Source organism: Dreissena polymorpha, chromosome 1 (genome assembly GCF_020536995.1).
Source record: "Dreissena polymorpha isolate Duluth1 chromosome 1, UMN_Dpol_1.0, whole genome shotgun sequence".
NCBI classification, from domain to species: Eukaryota; Metazoa; Mollusca; class Bivalvia; order Myida; family Dreissenidae; genus Dreissena; species Dreissena polymorpha.
This window is the reverse complement of record NC_068355.1, coordinates 181,353,641-181,373,701: the sequence shown is the minus strand read 5'-3', so window position 1 is coordinate 181,373,701 and position 20,061 is coordinate 181,353,641. Positions and strand designations below refer to the sequence as shown.

Sequence of the window (20,061 nt, the reverse complement as noted above, 5' to 3'; positions counted from 1 at the left end):
AGGGAGAGAGTAAGCTGGCTACGCTGGCTACTCAGGAGGATGGAGTGTGGAACCCACGGTCAGTCTGCTACAGCAGCACCACATCATCCATCATTGTGGGACAGTGGGACGACAACATCCTGGTGTTCAGAGTGGAATAGTGTGTACATGTATGTATTAGTTGTTGTAATTAGTGATTAGTATTTCAATTACAATGTGTTGTTTAGCATACGAACATAGTAGTGTAAGTGTGTAGCTAAAAGATACAAATAATTTATGTAAACATATTGTTATCTGATTACACAATGTGAGGGGTTTTGTTAGAACATTAGATCTAATGCATAATATGTTATGTTGTCATATCATTTGTGTCATTATGGTCCTAACATTTAGTTCTTGTAAACTGTGCATGAAAAAACAAAGCATTTCAACTGAAAATTTCATATTTGTACATAGATGCACATGTACATAGCAACTGAGGCTATTTTTAGACTTTCATTTCTATAAACACCATGCCATGTAAGAAATGTATATGGATGAATATTTTTTAAATAAAATGTTGTTTAAGTAATCTTTGGAGGAGTATATATTTATATTTTACACAATGTTTACAGAAAGGTAACACTTGATGTGAGATTTATTAATTTGCCATATTTTATGCTGTTGAACATCTGTTATTGATTTTCATTACATTTATATAAATTTGTGTGAGTCCTAAATATACATACAAGAAAAACATCAAGCTATTTTGCTGCTCCAGTCGCTGCTGAGTCAGGACAAGGATGCTGAGGATGTGGTGGACAAGGATGACCTGAATACACAGAAGGTAACAAAGACGTTTTAATTATCAGGCCTTTTCATGGCCAATTTGGAAAAAATGCAATTTTTGGATTTTTATTTTTTTCGTGCGAAAAGTCCATTGATTTCAGAAAAACAAATTTAATATAACTATTTCTAATACTTAATATTAAAAGAATAAAATCATATTGGCCTGTTGGTCCTTCTGTCCGTCCACCAGATAGTGTCCTGATGATAACTAAAGAACGCTAAGGCCTAGGATCATGAAACTTCATAGGTCCATTGATCATGACTAGCAGATTGATTTTCAGGTCACTAGGTCAAAGGTCAAGGTCACAATGACTCGAAATAGTCAAATAGTTTCCGGATGATAACTACAGAATGCTTAGGCCTAGGATCATGAAACTTAATAGGTATATTGATCATGACTGGCAGATGACCCCTATGGATTTTCAGGTCACTAGGTCAAAGGTCAAGGTAACAGTGACTCAAAATGGTAAAATGATTTCCGGATGATAACTCAAGAATGCTGACGCCTAAGATCATGAAACTTCATAGGAACAATGATCATGACTCCCAAATGACCCCTATAGATTTTGAGGTCACTAGGTGAAAGGTCAAGGTCACGGTGACCCGAAATAGAAAAATGGTTTCCGGATGATAACTCAAAAACGCTTACGCCTAGGATCATGAAACTTTAGAGGTACATTCATCATGACTCGCAGATGACTCATGTTGATTTTGAAGTCTGTAGGTCAAAGGTCAAGGTCACAGTGACCCGAAATAGTAAAATGGTTTCCTGATGTTTACTCAAGAATAATTAGGCCTAGGATCATGAAACTTCATAGGTATATTGATCTTGACTAGCAGAAGACCCCTTTTGATTTTCAGATCACTAGGTCAAAGGTCAAGGTCACAGTGACTCGAAATAGTCAAATGATTTCCGGATGATAACTCAAGAATGCTTACGCCTAGGATCATGAAACTTCATAGGTACATTGATCATGACTGGCAGAATGATTTTCAGGTCACTAGGTCAAAGGGGAAGGTCACAATGACTCAAAATAGTCAAATGGTTTCCGGATGATAACTACAGAATGCTTAGGCCTAGGATCATGAAACTTCATAGGTATATTGATCATGACTGGCAGATGACCCCTATTGATTTTCAGGTCACTAGGTCAAAGGTCAAGGTCACAGTTACTCAAAAGAGTAAAATGGTGTCCGGATGATAACTTAAGAAGTCTTACGCCTAGGATCATGAAATTTCATAGGTACATTGATCATGACAGGCAGATGACCCCTATTGATTTTCAGGTCACTAGGTCAAGGTCACAGTGACTCGAAACAGTAAAATGGTTTCCTGATGTTATCTCAAGAAAAATTAGGCCTAGGATCATGAAACTTTAGAGGTATATTGATCATGACTGGCAGATGACCACTACAGATTTTCAGGTCACTAGGTCAAAGGTCAAGGTCACAGTGACAAAAACATATTCACACAATGGCTGCCACTACAACTGACAGCCCATATAGGGGGCATGCATGTTTTACAAACAGCCCTTGTCTTTATAACTGTATCTACACATGTGCAGACATGTGGTGTCACCAGTGAACACTTTTAATCCACACTTGGTGATCGAATGCCTAATTCTCTTTTTATGCCCCCCTTCTAAGAAGAGGGAGTATATTGTTTTGCTCATGTCGGTCCGTCCGTCCGTATGTCAGTATGTCCGTCGACCAGATGGTTTCCGGATGATAACTCAAGAATGCTTAGGCCTAGGATAATGAAACTTAATAGGTACATTGATCATGACTCGCAGATGACTCCTATAGATTTTTAGGTCACTATGTCAAAGGTCAAGGTCACGGTGACCCGAAATAGAAAAATGGTTTCCGGATGATAACTCAAAAACGCTTACGCCTAGGATCATGAAAATTCATAGGTACATAGATCATGACTTGCACATGACCTCTATTTATTTTTAGGTCACTAGGTCAAAGGTCAAGGTCACGGTGACCCGAAACAGTAAAATGGTTTCCGGATGATAACTCAAGAATGCTTATGCCTAGGATCATGAAACTTCATAGGTACATTGATCATGACTCACAGATGACCCCTATTGACTTTTAGGTCACTATGTTAAAGGTCAAGGTCACGGTGACTCGGACACAGTAAAATGGTTTCCGGATGATAACTCAAGACTGCTTACTCCTAGGATCATGAAACTTCATAGGTACATTGATCATGACTCGCAGGTGACCCCTTCTGATTTTCAGGTCACTAGGTCAAAGGTCACGGTGACTCAACACAGTACAAATATTGTTTTGCTCATGTCGGTCCGTCCGTCCTTATGTCTGTATTTCCGTCCACCAGATGGTTTCCGGATGATAACTCAAGAATGCTTAGGCCTAGGATCATGAAACTTCATAGGTACATTGATCATGACTCGCAGATGATTCCCATAGATTTTGAGGTCACTAGGTCAAAGGTCAAGGTCACGGTGACCCGAAATAGAAAAATGGTTTCCGGATGATAACTCAAAAACGCTTACGCCTAGGATCATGAAACTTCATTGGTACATTGATCATGACTCGCAGATGACCCCTATTGATTTTGAGGTCACTAGGTCAAAGGTCAAGGTCACAGTGACCCGAAATAGTAAAATGGTTTCCGGATGATAACTCAAGACTGCTTACTCCTAGGATCATGAAACTTCATAGGTACATTGATCATGACTCGCAGGTGACCCCTACTGATTTTCAGGTCACTAGGTCAAAAGTCACGGTGACTCGACACAGTAAAATTGTTTCCGAATGATGTCTCAAGAAAACTCCTAGGCCTAGGATCATCAAACTTTATAGTTACCTTGATCATGACTGGCAGATGACCCCTACTGATTTTCAGGTCATTAGGTCAAAAGTCACAGTGACAAAAAACGTATTAACACCATGGCTGCCACTACAACTGACAGCCCATATTTGGGGCATGCATGTTCATACAAACAGCCCTTGTTAAAGAAAGAAAAACGCTTTGCGTATGGGTCCATTTCACATACCCATAAATACGCCAGGAAAAGACCTGCTTATGTATCCCCTATGTATTAAGAATGCAAAAAAGATGAGGTGGAAAAGAAAAGTGTGAATTTACTTAAGATAAAATATCCTCTTTACTTGTTTGTATAGTGTAAACTCGTATATATATTCATCCGAAATTTCGTGGTCAAAAAGACTTTTACGGACACATTAGTTTATTTTGTGGATTCCTCAGTTCAGAAAAATAAATGATGAATTTGTGTCAGTTACTTTTCTGTGTGTGATAAATTTGTGGATCAGTGAACCCTTAAAATCAACCAAAATAATGTCCCTCAAATAATAATGGTTTACAGTGTAACCTGTGTATTAAGAATGTTAAAGATGAAATTGACAAGAATGATATGATTTAACAAAACATAAAATGGCGTCTTTTATTGTGTATATCATGTTTACAGCAGGACTTGTTTTACTTGAGGATCAATAACTCAAACTCTTCTTCAGCTCGATGCTTTCCAACTTATCATACAGGAACCTCAGTTACACAACACCCCGAGAATTTCTGTCATCCTCATTAGACCTTGAGTTTTTATAAAGTTGTGAGATATTTAATTAAGCTTATAAATATGATTCCATGGAATGCATTGGTTCTCAATTAGAAGGACCCCGGCCTCATTCCCAGAACAGTGTAATAAAAGCTTTAGAGTTAGTTTTCATGTATGCAATGGCAACAATGTAAGGTTGCATGGGAAAACAGGACTTAATGCATGTGTGTAAAGTGTTGTCTCAGATTAGCCTGTGCAGTTTGCATATTCCATATTTCACCTTTATGGATTTTTTAATTTAAATGAAGTTTCTTCTAAATAAAAATTCCATCTATGCAGAAATTCCATGATAAGCCTGTGTGGCTGCACATGCTAATCTAGGAAGACAGTCTACAATCTGTTACAGAGTTGTACAAGGTGATATAATGTGAGCATCATTTTTTGAAAATGGGGCTTAATGCATTGCAAGTGCAATCCACAGGTAAGCCTATGCAGTGTGCACACAGACTAATCAAGTATGATAGTTTACGCTTTTAGGAAATTTTCGTTTAAAGGGATTTCTTCTAAACAAAAATCAAGTCTTCATGGAAAGCGTCGTCTCAGGTAAGCCTGTGGGACAACACTATACATATGCATTAAGCCCCGTTTTGCCAGAACAGGGCTTAAGTTAAGTCTGCTTCAAATCTGTTGTAGAGGGGTATTTATAAATTCTGATGAGAACAAATATGAGACAATAATGTACATGTACATGCAAATTAAAAATAATTGTTGAACGATACTTATCTTAGGAATGTATGAGATTTTTATTACTTACTGTAAATGGGTAGTCAAGCTAGTAAACATAGTCTTATTAGATTGTGAAATCTTAATTTATTTTAATAAAAAAGAAGAAACAAATGCAAGAATACAATAAAAACGTATGTAGAGAAGCTATTGATGTATAGTAGAAATAAAATTAAATAAAGCATTGCAAAACACTTTATAAACTGTAAAATCGTTATTATTTGGGGGACATTAATTATCGTTGAATTTGTGGATTTACTGATGCATGAATTCAATTCAAACACATAACGCCAGAATCAGAAAACCTTGAATTTATGTGTCCACAAAAAAGTTTGAAAACTCCAAAATGTTATGTCAACATATATCTGATTGATGGGGACCCAATTTTTTGTGTCAGTCAGCATGTTATTTTAATAGTTTCCTGTCTGGAAGGGACATGATCATTTAGAGCTTTTTTTCTTTCTTACGTAATGGCTGTTTTTCACAAATTTGAGAATTTGGCGACTCAAATGTTCACAATTTTAAAAAGCTTTTGACTCAAATTTTCACAATTGTAAAAAGTTTGCAAAATTTTGAAAAATTTGCGACTCATTTTTCGACAATTTTGAACAGTTTGTGACTCATTTGTTCACAATTTTGAAAAGTTTGTGACTCAATTTTTTACATACTGAGGGGGCCACAGCCCCTTCACAAGGATGAGACAAAACAAGCCCTGTGATTTGATTTGTGTTTGTGGGAGTTTGGTTATTTTTAAACTGAAACATTTATTTTTCCTCAACTGAACATATCAAACCAAATTAATGTTTGCAAATAACTTGGAAAAACCGGTGCCATGGGATTAGTTACTGAGAAAATGTGGAGTTTTGGGCATCTTCACAGTACGGGCAAACTAGTTGTGTTAGCTGGTAGTTGTTCATGTTACATTGTAAATGGCCTTTTACTTAGAATTTTACTCCTAGGTGTATATGTGAACAGTCATGTGTTTTCTTCTTTTTAAAGAACATGTAAAAGGCACCTTCTTATATGCTATTGGACTAATAAAATGAGCTCTGAAATTGAACATTTAACTAAAAACACATGTAAAAGAATATGTTGATGGATTTGTGAAATTAAGTTCGATGAAATTAAAACGACCCATAATTCCCAATTTGAAGATTATTTCACACTGCAAATTGTCCAATTGTCAGGTATTATCACGCTTATTATTCCCAATTGGTGTGGTTCAGGTACTTTAAACAATTGGGAAAAAATATTGCTGTTGTATTGCTAACATTCTAGTTCAAAAGACTAACTGGGCTTCCATATTCCATATTGGTTTGCTCAATGTTACAGCTACTGCTCAGCAAAGAATACAACTGTCTGGTGAAAGGCTCGACCGTATCAAAGTCCAGTGATGTCGGGGTACGCGGCCGTTCCATGTCTGGGGATTGCATTTTAGCAGACACTAACAAGGGAGAGAACTGAAGATCTGCACTTGCAGTGAGTTGTTCCCCTTTAATTGCTTTTTTAATTAATTTAACGGACAATAAAAAGGAAGAAAACTGAAGATTTGCACCAGCAGTGAGTTGTTTCCTTAAGTTGCTTTTTATTTATTTAGCCTACAATAAGAAAGGAAGTAACTGAAGATTTGCATCAGCAGTGAGTTGTTTCTCTTTAGTTGCGGTCTAATTTTGTCTTCAACTTTCGTTACATATTAATTTACTTTTGAATGTTTTTCTTTTGTGAATTTAATCAGATTTTAACAATCAAGGATCTGGCATGGTAAAATTTTGTTTGTGTTTTTTTAACTTTGGGAAGACATTAATGTTAACTTTTTGCCTCCAATTTATTGAAATATAAATGTACAGTAAAACATCAGTGAGGGCATTATAAAAGAAAAGTTCTTAATAGAACGAGTACCATTTAAAGATATTAGAGTTTTAACAAGTTGATGTTCCCTGATATTTTTATTTTTATGCAGGAAGAAGTGGCTAAAAAGCTAAATAAGCGGCGCTCTGAGAAAATAGGGCTAAACACATGTGCTTAAATTGTTGTCCCAGATTAGCCTGTGCAGTCCACTCAGGATAATCAGGGACAAAACTTTCCTCTTTAAAGTTATCTTTCTTTGAAAGGAAGTCTCCTCTTTATGAAAATCCAGTCTAGTCGGACATTGTCCTCCCTGATTATGTGGACTTGCTAATCTGGGAAAACACTTTACATGTGCAATCTGCAAGTTAAAAATATTAATTATGAATTGACAGGTTAATATAGTATTGACCAACAATTTAGATGTTTGAGTACGAAATGGTTTGACTGAATAAAATGTCATTCTATTTCGGACAAGGAACCAGTGAAATGCCAGATTCAAAACTCATGAGTCTGAAGTTTTGCCGCTGAAATCCTTCACATCCTATCAAGAGGCATAGTTTGTTATAGATTGTAATATAAACCTGTTTTACTAGTTCATATTACCCATGTTTTCAGAAGAGCACCAGCCTTGATATAGAGTTGGTACGGCAACGACACAAGTCGCACCCGCTGGAGCCCCAGTCCAGCACGACCCCTCCCCTGACCCCTAGCTCCTCCCATTTGACCTCCGGCATCAAAGAGTCAGCATTGTTTAACAATTCCATCCCATAGCAATTTCTGAGCACATAGAGTGTTTGCACATTTTTCTCAACAAGCGCAATGTCCGTGTTGAGTCTGCACTTGGGCCCTGATTGGTTTGATAGACTCAAGTGTCGGAGCTGGTAGAAGTGTTACAGACATAAGAAGTTATTGCAGCTGTTATGGTAACACTAACAGTCAGCTCTCGCTGTTTGACATTAAATTGAATATTACGAAAAAATACAAAGCTGGATAACTCATTCCATTCTTTTTGGGACAAACAGACCTGCAGCAAGGAACAGGAGAAAATCACGGGAATGTTTGAAGAGTTTAAGTCAGAAGCGTAAGCTTTCCACCGGGGATACTCCTGGATGGTCTAAACTTAAGGGACAGTCCAGGTTTGTCCTGTCAGGTGTCCAAACTGTCCAAAGAGAATGCATTTATTTTTGACGCAGTTGCTAACAAAGAAAGGCAGTACCAACTTCGTTGTGAAGAGTCAAGCATGGTACATGCATGGGGCATGCCTCAGGTGGGAATTCCATCTGCAACAAGGTGCTAAAGGTGAACCCATCAGAGTGTGTTACTAACCACTTCAAGACCAAACAGCCTCACATTGATTCGACGATAAAGAAGGCGTTGAAAAATGACAGCAGTTTTGATGTGTCATCCAGTTTGCTCTTCGACTCTCAACCCAACGTTAGTTAGAACGCAAACTCAGCATTTAGCGTTATCAGCGAGGCTCGAAGGTCATCTCTGCTTCTTAAGCTTCAGGTGAGACCTTACAGTGTTATTTACTTTGTAAAAGTTGGGGCAAAAATTCAGCACCATTCCTAATATCAAAAAGTCTATTCCATATTTTTCCCATAATTACTGTCTTAAGTTCCCAACTAAAGATTTGCTTAAAAAAAATTATTTATATTTAATAGGTTCCAACACGTTTAAGTTTAACATTGTCATAAGTGACATTAATATTTATAGCACTAATTATAAATTTTTTAAGTATTTGTTAAGAAACAGTTGTATTGTGTCACAGTGACATTTAAAGTGGCATAGTCTCACATTTAAATTTCTGAAGTTATGCCGGTTAAAAAAATATATATATATAATTATGACACCTTGCTACATACTGTACTTTTCCATGTATTTCTTGCTGTTTTAAGCCCCAAACATTTCAATTTAATAAGTGTGTGCATGTGATTCATTATTACAATGCTATTGTGAGTGCTAATTTGCGGAAAAAACACATTGTAGATGTTAAGAAAGGTGTAGCAGTATTCATATTCAAGGCTTATTCATTTGTCACTAAAAACACTTTTTATGGTTAACGTTCCATTTCCTTTTCAGATAAAATTATAAGTCAACAAGACGAACATCGTTGAATCATTTCGCACATATACTAAAACTCGCTTAAGAAATTCAGCACTTCACTTATGAACATCTTCTCGCAAGGCGGCTACATCAGCAAATCCAATAGCTGAGCCTTGGTGAGTTCCACTCCTGTCCCGATGAGTCGCTCGAGGTGAAACAATCTGATCCACAGATAGAGCAGACGATGAGTGACCCGTCTGTTAACGTGACTGACCTCCATATGTTGCTCTCTAATATTGTGCCTGAGGAGCAGTGTTGGCCTACATTCCCTGTTCAGGGCGGTGACTTTAACGTCAAGACTCACACAATCTCTGTCTATGGCCCTATCGCAGCAGCAGCAGCAAAAAAAACAGGAAGTATTTCAGCTGCACTCTGGGAAAACAGGGCTTAATGCATGTGTTTAAAGTGTTGTCCCAGATAAAGGTGTTAAGTCTGCCCGCTCTTATCAGTGACCACACTTTCCGAATAAGCCTTTAAATGAAAAATTCCATAAAAGCGGAAAGTGTCGTGGCTGATGATTTTCAAGACTCACACAACCTCTGTCTATGGCCCTGTCGCAGCAGCAGCAGCAACAAAAACAGGAAGTATTTCAGCTGCACTCTGGGAAAACAGGGCTTAATGCATGTGCCTAAAGTGTTTTACCCACGAAAGCGTGTTAAGTCTGCCCAAGCTAATTTGTGACCACACTTTCCGAATGTACCTTAAAACAAAGAATTCCATAAAAGCTGAAAGTGTCGTGGCTGATTAGCTTGTGCAGACTGTACATGCAAATCTGGAACAACTCTACACTTATGCATTTAGCCCAGTTTTTTAAGACTTTAGAGTTGCACATTTAGTTCACATTACATCAGCTTTTTTCTGACCTTTTTGGAGAAAAGTTCTTATTACCAATCAGGAATTTTGCGGTTTTTGACTGTTCAAACTGAGTTAATAAAATGCATATTAGAGTTGATTTGATATCAGTTTTAACCATAGGGGGTAAGGGCATATTTTCATACTTTTTTGTTTGTTTTCACTTGTATATTAACCCCTTGCATAAATTATACAAAATACTGATGTTTTATTTAAATTAAACAATTATTGAAATGCAGTCAACATTTAAAAAAAATTAATCTGCATTTCATTTATTATTTGGTAACAAAATTTAATATATTTTTACATAAATTGAAATTAATCACCTGTCCAGGTTTTCAGTTTACAAATATGCCCCTGGAGTGAGAATATGAAGTGAAGATATTTATTAATTATTGCCCCCGGGTAATTGGGGTATATAGGAATCACCTTGGACAGACGTTTGTTTGTCTTTTCATATGTGTGTGGGCGTTCACTTACAATTCAACGTTAAGCATTCAAACTTTCAGGTATTGTTTAATCTCATACGTGATTGTGCATGTACATTTTGTATCATAATACTCTAAAAATTACAAAACTTAGAAATTCTATAACCTCTGCTACATAGACTTGTGGCATTGGGGGATATTCTATGTAACAATGGTTACAAATTATTGTTTGACTAGACAGCAATTACACTTTTTTAGCTGATTAAGCATTTTCCAGTAATATTAATAAAGGTTAGAAGATGTTGTTTTCTTCTAAGTATTTTGAAAAAAGAAGCCATATTTTGCTTTCGAATTGAGTCAGCCACATAACTTGTTAATTTAATAATTTAATGGTCATGAAATAATTTCTAAGGCCATTCTCTCTCTGATTCTAGTACGGCAATTGTCTGTTACTGGCATAAGTATATGTACTCAGTAAGGCCAGGAAAAGGTTAAATTAATGACCACACTACTGCGACTAAAATGCATTTTTATGTGTGTAGAGGTCAATTAAAAAATGATAAAATTTCTGTACTTTTTAGCTGTTTCCTACAGGACCCCGTACAATCACAGATTGGTGCCCAGCTGAACAACAGGCTCTCTCTCTTAAGCCAGGCCTGAACGCATGGGGTCACTTCCTGTGTATAGGTGGTATGTATGGATATGTGTCCATGACACACAGGCTAATCAGGGATGACACTTCCTGCATAGACTGGATTTTTGCTAAGAAAAGCCTTCCTTTAAACTAAAAATACAAAAAACGCAGAATATGTCGTCCTTGATTAGCCTGTGTTGACAGCACAGGCTAATCTGGGATGACACTTTATGCAGATGCATTAAGCCCATTTTTCCCAGAATGAGGCTAATATTTTGCCAACAAACATTATCTTTTGTGATGGCCTTATATAAATGTTTTTGTGGAAACCACAGGCTAATCTTGGATGACTTTTTAAGCACATGCATTAAGCTCAGTTTTCTAATAACGCGACTCATATCATGACAAGTTTTATAGTCACCAGCCAGATTGTCTGTAGCAGCTCACAAATATTGTCCTTTAATAAAGATAAAATTGGCAAATTAACCATGTCGGCCTTTGCATTTAAATGTAACACAGCCTTTAAAGAGTTTTATTTTGGTAGTCCTTCATTTCATTGGTGTATAAACTGTCTGAGAAGTTGGGTCTTTTCTATGCTTAAAAGCAATCAGAATTTCTGCAAGTAGTCGTAATTTGCTCGACTGTGCATATGCATATGAGTGTACTGCTCACATGGATAAACCTTGTAGTGCTTTGTTGTGTTTTGTTCCTTTGTCTAATTGTATGTCAAATGGTGACTGTATTTCAATGGACAAAATGTCAATGAAAAAGGCACCCTTTCTTGAAAACTTTACCAAGCTAATGAACAGTTTGTTTGTGTCAAACGTGACCCTTAAGAGTAATAGGAAATGGGATTCCAGGCCGAATGCAAACCAGTACCAATCTGGGCTCCAGCAGCAGCCTCAGCCATGGGGGCAGGTTCATGATGAAACCATGGTCTCAATTATCTCTGAACATCTCAACATCACAGCAACAGTAGAGCAACATGACCTGCAAGGTTGGGATGGTGATTAATGGAAATTAAACCCCACAAACCAAGTTTTGGAGAGGTTTTATTGGAGTAAATTTTCTGTCAGTTTGTTAGTAAGAGGGGCGTTTTGTATGCATTTAATGTAAACAGTTTTGTATCAAACCACATCTACATTTCAAAGGATAAAATTGAACTTTAATTGTGTGATCCATATGAATTGTGGGTTGAGTGTGGTTATTTTGTGACAAAGCTCAAACTTATGATTGGCTAAGTCACTCTATTGCACAATATTAATTTACTGTCTCTGTATCTCAACTTACATGGGAATTCAGAGGCTGTGTAAATTATATTTTATTCAGGGTGATTAAGTGGCCACAGTTGCACTGAGGTGTGTGAATAGTAAGTTGTTTTTTATTGCAAAATATCAATTATGTTTCATGGAACCAACGTTTTTAATATATCTTTGTTTTTCAGCTGTTCATGGTCAGTTTCCAGCTGTATCCCAGCAACCATGCCACGCGAGCACAACAGCAAAAACAGCAGCAGCAGTCTAGTAAGCTGCCTTCTATGTTTTAGCTACCTTAGGTAACCTAGTTGTAGCAGTTTTCAGCAATGTCGGCACAATGTTAATTGTTTTAATGAAACCTACTGGAGTTATTGAAGATATTTGTTTATTTTCGAGTAAGATCGTAATGGTATATGACATAATGCATCAACAGAACTGGTGCGTATGTATAAAAACTATAAGAAGTATGAAAGCAAAAAAGTCTGTATACATTTAATTTATTCTTAACCATTTTAATATTAACTATTTGAAAAAAAAATTAAATATATTTATTTTAAGCATATTGATATATTTAAGTTTGCTTTGATTGATTGTTCTATTTGTTTTCAGTCTGCCTCTCCTTACCAGGTTGAGAATCGCTTCAAACCATTCAGTGCCTTGTGATGAAATCCTCCAGCGCAACATTGACCTTGCCACAGTGCTCACATGGGGATCATGTTGAAAATCACATGGGCTTGGGTGGTCATGGCAGTAAGATATTAAAGGTATTTGTTGACAGATTTTATGAGTAGGTTGACTGACCCGAATGGCATGACTAAAGCACATTCAAAAGTGGCAACATATTTAAATAAACATGCAAATATCTAACCACAAATTATACCAATATAGTGCAATATATAGTGTATGGTATCGCAAATTTCTTTTACTGATTTGAAACCAAATACTGATTTTCCCAGTTTAAAACGCAAAAGAAGGCAGTGTTTTTATATTTACAGTGAACACAATAACTATAAAACAGGGCATCAACAAGATAAACGTCTACATGTATTAACATTTCCATTCAAATATTGCTCAATCGCTCACAATCAACGAAATGTTTTTAGAAAGAAAAATCCCTTTCCTTTAAAATAGTGATGGCATCGAATACCTATATCGGTATTCGAATATTCGCAAATCCATTCAATCGAATATTCGAATATTCGCATAAAACGGCTGGATTGAATTAACTTATATTACTCAGTTTCGTATCCGGTAGGGATAATACATATTAATTGACACAGAAAATTGAATATACAATTGTTTTGTAGGGAATTAGAAAGAAAATGTAGCTTAATTGTAAAAACAAACTTTAAAAAAGCCTTTTTGGACAAAATATATCAGAGTGAAACTTGTTCTGTGTTAACTTCCATTGTTTTATAAGTTATATCCGTGTGCTGAATACGAGGCTGTTTATTAGCGTTGCTATCGAATAAGTGTATCGCTGTCGACTAATACTATGACCGATACTGTAATCGGGCACAAATAGAAGGAAAAACATCATGTCAAAGAATGTTATTTTATTTTTAAATTTTAAAGTTAGGATAGCATGTACGTGTTTATAAAGAAAAATATTAATAAGGCATGCACAGTACACCAAATATTCAAGAACAAATATAAGGAAAAACATAATGTCATAGAATTTTATTTTTATTTGAAATTTTAAAATAACGATATCATGTACGTTTATAAAAAGAAATATTTTTCAAACTGTGATTACAGAAACTAAATTATTATTCGCCAGTCAATTGAAGCCTTTAATTGGCACCTAATTGACAAAAAAGAGAGTATTTGTTTGTTAATATATGTTCAGTCAGTCAGTCAGTCAGTCAGTCAGTCAGTCAGTCAGTCAGTCAGTCAGTCAGTCAGTCAGTCAGTCAGTCAGTCAGTCAGTCAGTCAGTCAGTCAGTCAGTCAGTCAGTCAGTCAGTCTGTCAGTCAGTCAGTCAGTCAGTCAGTCAGTCAGTCATTCAGACAGTCAGTCAGCCAGTCAGTCAGCCAGTCAGTCAGCCAGTCAGTCCTCTGGGTCATAAAGAAGTGTTTGCGTGTGTTGACTGCATGTATTCATTAAACGAAACCATTCAACCATTCAGTTCATTTTACAGTATGTTGTATTTCGCCTCTAGATATGAAGTGATGATCAGCTTTAAAATGTTTTCCATATTGACATGTATTGAGTTCTGCCTGGGGACTTTTTGAGATCGTATCGCACAAAATCACGTTTACGAAATTTTTGTACACCATTTAGCTTAAAGGATGTGTGTAAGATTCCCATAAACTTCTATTTTATAGCTGACTGATGGAGTTTTTCAACAGTTACTTCATGCATCGTTTCATATCATAGTTGTTATGGTTTTTGTGATTGAAAATAAGCAGTTGTGCTCATTTCATAATTTTAAAAATCCAGTCAGAAATATTGAGTTTCTGAATAATAAACCGGGCGTAAATTGTGTTAGGATATAGGACATTGCGAAGTGGTACGTAACTGGTCAGGAAATTCTGAATGGTTGCTTAACCTTTTTTTATAGCCACTTTTATTAACATAAGATCAAATGAATAAAATATCTGGAGTTGAGTGTGACACCTTTTCTAAAAAACAAACACTTATTAAAACCAACGCTATCGAATAAACGAACCACAAATACAAGCGTCAACGCTTATTACATGTGATTTTAACTGTTAGTAAAAAATGGAAGGGGGTTTATACCGATATAAAGGGGGGTTTATTCCGTATTATGCAAAACTATCGAGGGTGTTTCTTCCGCGTATGCAAAATGTGAAAGGGGGCTTTTTCCGCTATGCTGTTTTTAGGAAAGGTTTTTTTTCCGGAGGTTGTTTTTTCCGTACACCAACGCTGATACGGGCCGCAGTTTGACACGAAGAACGTCACATCAAACACGTTTATCCCAAATGATTAAGGGTGCCAATTAGTAAGCGGCTCGCAGGTCATTTAATATAATGGCAATTACGTTTGAAAAAAATGCGAATATCAATTCTGTTATTCGAATAGTGGCCATTCAATCGAATATTCGAATATTCAAATAATTTTGCCATCACTACTTTAAAATATTGCTCCATTGTTTTACTGTAAATGAATTGACTACTGAACAAGAATATATCTTTAAACATTTTCTTAAAATATTGTTCCATTATTTGAAATAAACAAGATGACTTCACAACATGAAACCCTTGACTGGATGAAATGTTTGTCCTCAATTCAGCCGTGGAAGCCAGAATCAATAAGAGAAGTTCCAGCTGCTTACCCTATCTGGTATGTAGGGGTTTATTTTAAACCTTTTTATTATATGCTTAAGTGAAGTAATAATATATATAATTTAAATCAATATTTGGTTTCAGTAAAAATTACAAGATTTACCATTATTAAATGATGTAAAAATATATGAACAATTATTACAATATGTTTCGTTCAACATCAGCCAGCCAGAGTCAATTACTTTTTTTCTAAAAAATTGAAAATGTATGTTGAATATCCACAGCACATTTGTTTGTCATAAATGAATTTTAATGTTAAATTAATCTATAACAGGACACAATTTAACAAGGTTACAACACTTTTTCCCACCATACTTTTTGTCTGTTTGTAAGGATGTGTTTAAAAAGCAGTGTGTAGATGTTGGCTTCATGCGACCCCTATTAGAAGTAGAGCCCTGCCTATTAAGAGCCTTATCCAGTACGGACCTGTGCACTTATCTATTGCAATAAACAAGCTTATTGCACTTTTCCATGACGTTTTCCCAGAGAAGGTGTAATATCATTGTATTTAAGGTTAATGTTTCTGTAAAAACTACAGTGCGTAATTATAAACTCTGAAAATTCAACTGATTACACAGGAATACAAAAACATAACATTTTAACTTTTATCCAGTAATATGTTTTTTTTCTAGAACAAGTAAATTAAACCCTTGTCATGTTAACCCCCCACTTGTAATTTTGTTATATAGACACTCTTTAAACTAAATTTGGTCTGTCTGTCTGTCTGCCTGTCTGTCTGTCCTGTGTGTGTGTCTGTCCCAAAAACTTAACCTTGCTCATAATATGAAAAGTCTTAATGGGTCTATGTTCTTTAAACTTCACATGTGCATGCATCTCATTGAGATCTACAATAAAACATGGTTTGAGGTCACTAGGTCAAAGGTCTAGGTCACTGTGACCTATACATTCAAAATATAACCTTGTTTCTAAAATAGCTGCTATGCAGCTTCAAAGCGCAGTAGGGAGCATTGTGTTTCACAAACACAGCTCTTGTTTCTTTATTGTATTGAATGTCTGCAAAGTTTCAAGTCTCTTTCCAAATGTGGAACATCATGGGCACAAGGTAGGCTTTTGTTAAATCTTTTAACTTATTTGTTTATATGAAAGGTTATGGCTTATTTAGACACCCACAAGTGTGTTGTTGGGTTGAACCAGTATTCTGATCATTGAAAAAGCTAGTATTGTCTTCAATTTGTTTGTTTCTTTAAACACATGATTGACCTTATTTCCAGAAAACCTGGGTAGCGGAGCAAAGAGTATGTCCCGGAAACATTTGCAGTCACAGCACATGAACCAGCGGCATTCATTGTCTCCATATTGCGAATCCCCATGGTGCAGAAACCTCCGTCTATGAACATCATGCAGAGCGAACCTCAGGTGAGTTTTCGAGACATTTGCATATTTTTATGGCCCACTTTCAGAGATATGTGGGGGCATGTGGATTTATCCTTTTCCATACGTCTTTCAATCCAGCTGTCGGATTTTTTTTGGCAGGAAAAGTATTGCTTCTTGTGTGATGAAAGCAAACATATTAAGCATCATGTGAACTTGCCTTCTTGTGTATTTTGGTTCTTTCTTCTTTAACATGAGTGGAGTTTCGAGACAATTAAAAGAAAAATGTGAGTACATCAGTGACCGTGATTGCCAACCATTTTCTTACTTCAGAAATGACATATGAATTTCTCAAAAAAACTTTCGCCCTTAAAATCTGTGTATGGTCATCGGCTAGTAGGCCATTGCATATTTTCATTTATGATTATGTAATATTTTTCAAATGACAATGACCATATCCTCTGTGGATTCAAATAAGATCATTTGTACCACAATATGGCAGTTCTGTGATTGTTCTATTGTTTCATTGGTTGCAAAAATAAAATGAAAACTTTCATTTGCAGTAACGAGTCTTTCTTTTTTTCAGTCGTCAATTGATGAAATCAAACCATCTAGTCAGAAAGCCAGTCTGTTGCATCAGTTGTTATCATACTGACTCCAGTCATACCTAGGAAGCTAAGAGATATATTCTGTTTAAAATATGCTAGTCGCTGTGTACCCGGCCGTCTGTTAAGCATTTACTCTGACAGGTCTCATATTTGAGTTTGGGGCATTGTTCAGATAGAAATTGCACAATGACAAATCACAATAATTCAAATGGAAATTTATGAAGTAATGTGACGAGCATCATTGTGTTATGTGACCAGCCAAGGTGTGTTAAAAAAATACACTATTTCATATCTCATGGGGACTATGGTGCTGCCAGTCATTTTATGTTGAAGGTTTTTGTTAACTTAAATATAGTTTGTAAAGTATCATTTTAAGCACACATATTGGCAGTATATCCAATTTCTTTGGATATACTGGCAATAGTTTCTTTTATAGATGTGCTAGTTAGAAAATTGTTCAGAAAGGTTGAGAATTTGTACGCTTCAGCTTTCTCCCTAAAATGGTCATTCTGTATTTACTACCAGTACTACCAGTACTTTGTTGATTTGAATGGATCTTGCGTTATTTAGAATGCTTTAAATGAAACTGAGAATTAAAATAATATTTTAAAGAATAATATGAGTTTTATCAATAATGGCAATAGTTATGATTGTTAATTTGTGTTGTTAGATCATATACTTACATGCTCATAAGTGTTGACATTTGTTTTCGGACATAAAAGCTTATACTATGTGTATATAGGCATTTAGACGACAAGACTGTATCATATTAAATCAGTGTGTAACTTAACCAAGATTTCTTGATCACTGTATATAGGTATATTTTGCCATTTATACATAGATCAACTGCAAAACAATTGTATTTTTGATGTAAATCTTTCATTTATTGTTGCCATTTTTATAAGATAAACTCCCTGTTTACTTTTATTTGTACAAACCATTGTTATAGAAAAACATTGCTTGTGTAAATGCTTATATGTATTAAACTGTTGAAGCATACAGCATGACATATCCTGAAGAGAAAAAGAAATTTAAGCTAATATAAACACCTTGTTATATAAAATGCTTTTCATTAAATAAATTTAATCTACTACTTAAAATTTGTTTAATTTTGTTTTACATTATCTTAAGAAAAATTAATACCTTGAAATTTGAAATAAATCAATGACAACTAAGGGAGAGTGATGTCATATGCTAACAATTGTAATGAATTGCACTTGTCCCTATTGGAAATATTAGAGAGCAATATTATTTGCTTAAGAAAGAAAACAAAGATCTTTTTTGTAACATTATAATTTTGTTTACAGCTCGATGTAACACGTAAATGCGTACATAATTTCAAATTATTTCACACTATATACTCAGCCATAAGTGAAGTGGAATAAACACTTTAAAAAAATATATGCTTGTTTCATGAAGTAATAGTTAAGGTGCAATAGGATACTCATCGTTGCACAAACACTATTGCCGTGGTAGGGTTCACTTTGTGTAATAACAAAATGCATCATAAATGACATTTATTAAAATTCGTTATATTTGGATGACCACACTGTGTGTAAAGTTTTGTAATTGTGATGATGATTAGTTCTGCACACAATGCTTCTTTAAGAAATCTGTACATGTCAACAATAATACTATACTTGTTCTTTATTATACTTGACATATTGCTGACAATGAATTGTGGCATTTTACTAGTTTTGTTACAGTTTGTGTAGCGTTGACCGTTGCACACCTGCTGTCAGTGGAGTGCATTTACTCTGACAGTTTCCATAAATTTCCTAATTTCACACTTCAGCAAATGTCTTAAGACCAAATTTCCCTAAAATGTGGTTGTTTATATTGAACTTTCATTGAGTGAATGAATTTTTTTTGTTTTGTTATTGTACTACCGTACTAACATAGAGTTATGTATGTAAATTGTGTGTTTCAAATATGTTTGATTGCCTACTATTAATAACATGTTGCATCAGTAGATATTATGAACAAGTAAATATAGTGTGTATAAACTCTAAGGAGACTGCGCCAAGGTCTTTATCAATTGATTGTATACCTCATATTGATCATGGACTTCGTAGTTTATTGCATATGTTTCATACCTTTTGTAAATATCCTCATAATCTTCAGATAACTGTTAAGCGTATTTTATATACATGTATATCTAAACTGTTACCTGATGTATGTTGCATAGTGACCGTGTGTTGTTACGGCAAATAAAACTACAATAGTTTGTGTTTTTTTTTACTTCTATATAGCTTTTCCCTATTTAACTTAGGGGATATATACATTGTATTGTTTTTGGTTCGTCCGTTAGTCCGTCATCAAATTTTGCAGACCTTGGTAACTATTCAATATGTTAACTATTCCTTATGTACAGAGCTTGAATATATATATATATATATATATATATATATATATATATATATATATATATATATATATATATATATATATATATATATATATATATATATATATATATATATATATATATATATATATATATATATATATATATATATATATATATATGTATATGAATTTATCACAGAGC

General features: G+C 35.1%; 1 long non-coding RNA gene across 1 annotated transcript; it reads left to right on the top strand.

Moving 5' to 3' along the window:
* The first annotated feature begins 4 nt into the window (after positions 1 to 4).
* On the top strand, positions 5 to 19,737 carry LOC127864157 (uncharacterized). The gene is made up of 11 exons (XR_008041537.1): positions 5 to 149; positions 740 to 805; positions 6,471 to 6,617; positions 7,602 to 8,495; positions 9,069 to 11,062; positions 11,867 to 12,012; positions 12,451 to 12,529; positions 12,872 to 13,026; positions 15,465 to 15,568; positions 16,803 to 16,947; positions 17,489 to 19,737. It is a non-coding gene; the product is annotated as an uncharacterized LOC127864157 (long non-coding RNA).
* The last annotated feature ends 324 nt before the right edge of the window (positions 19,738 to 20,061 follow it).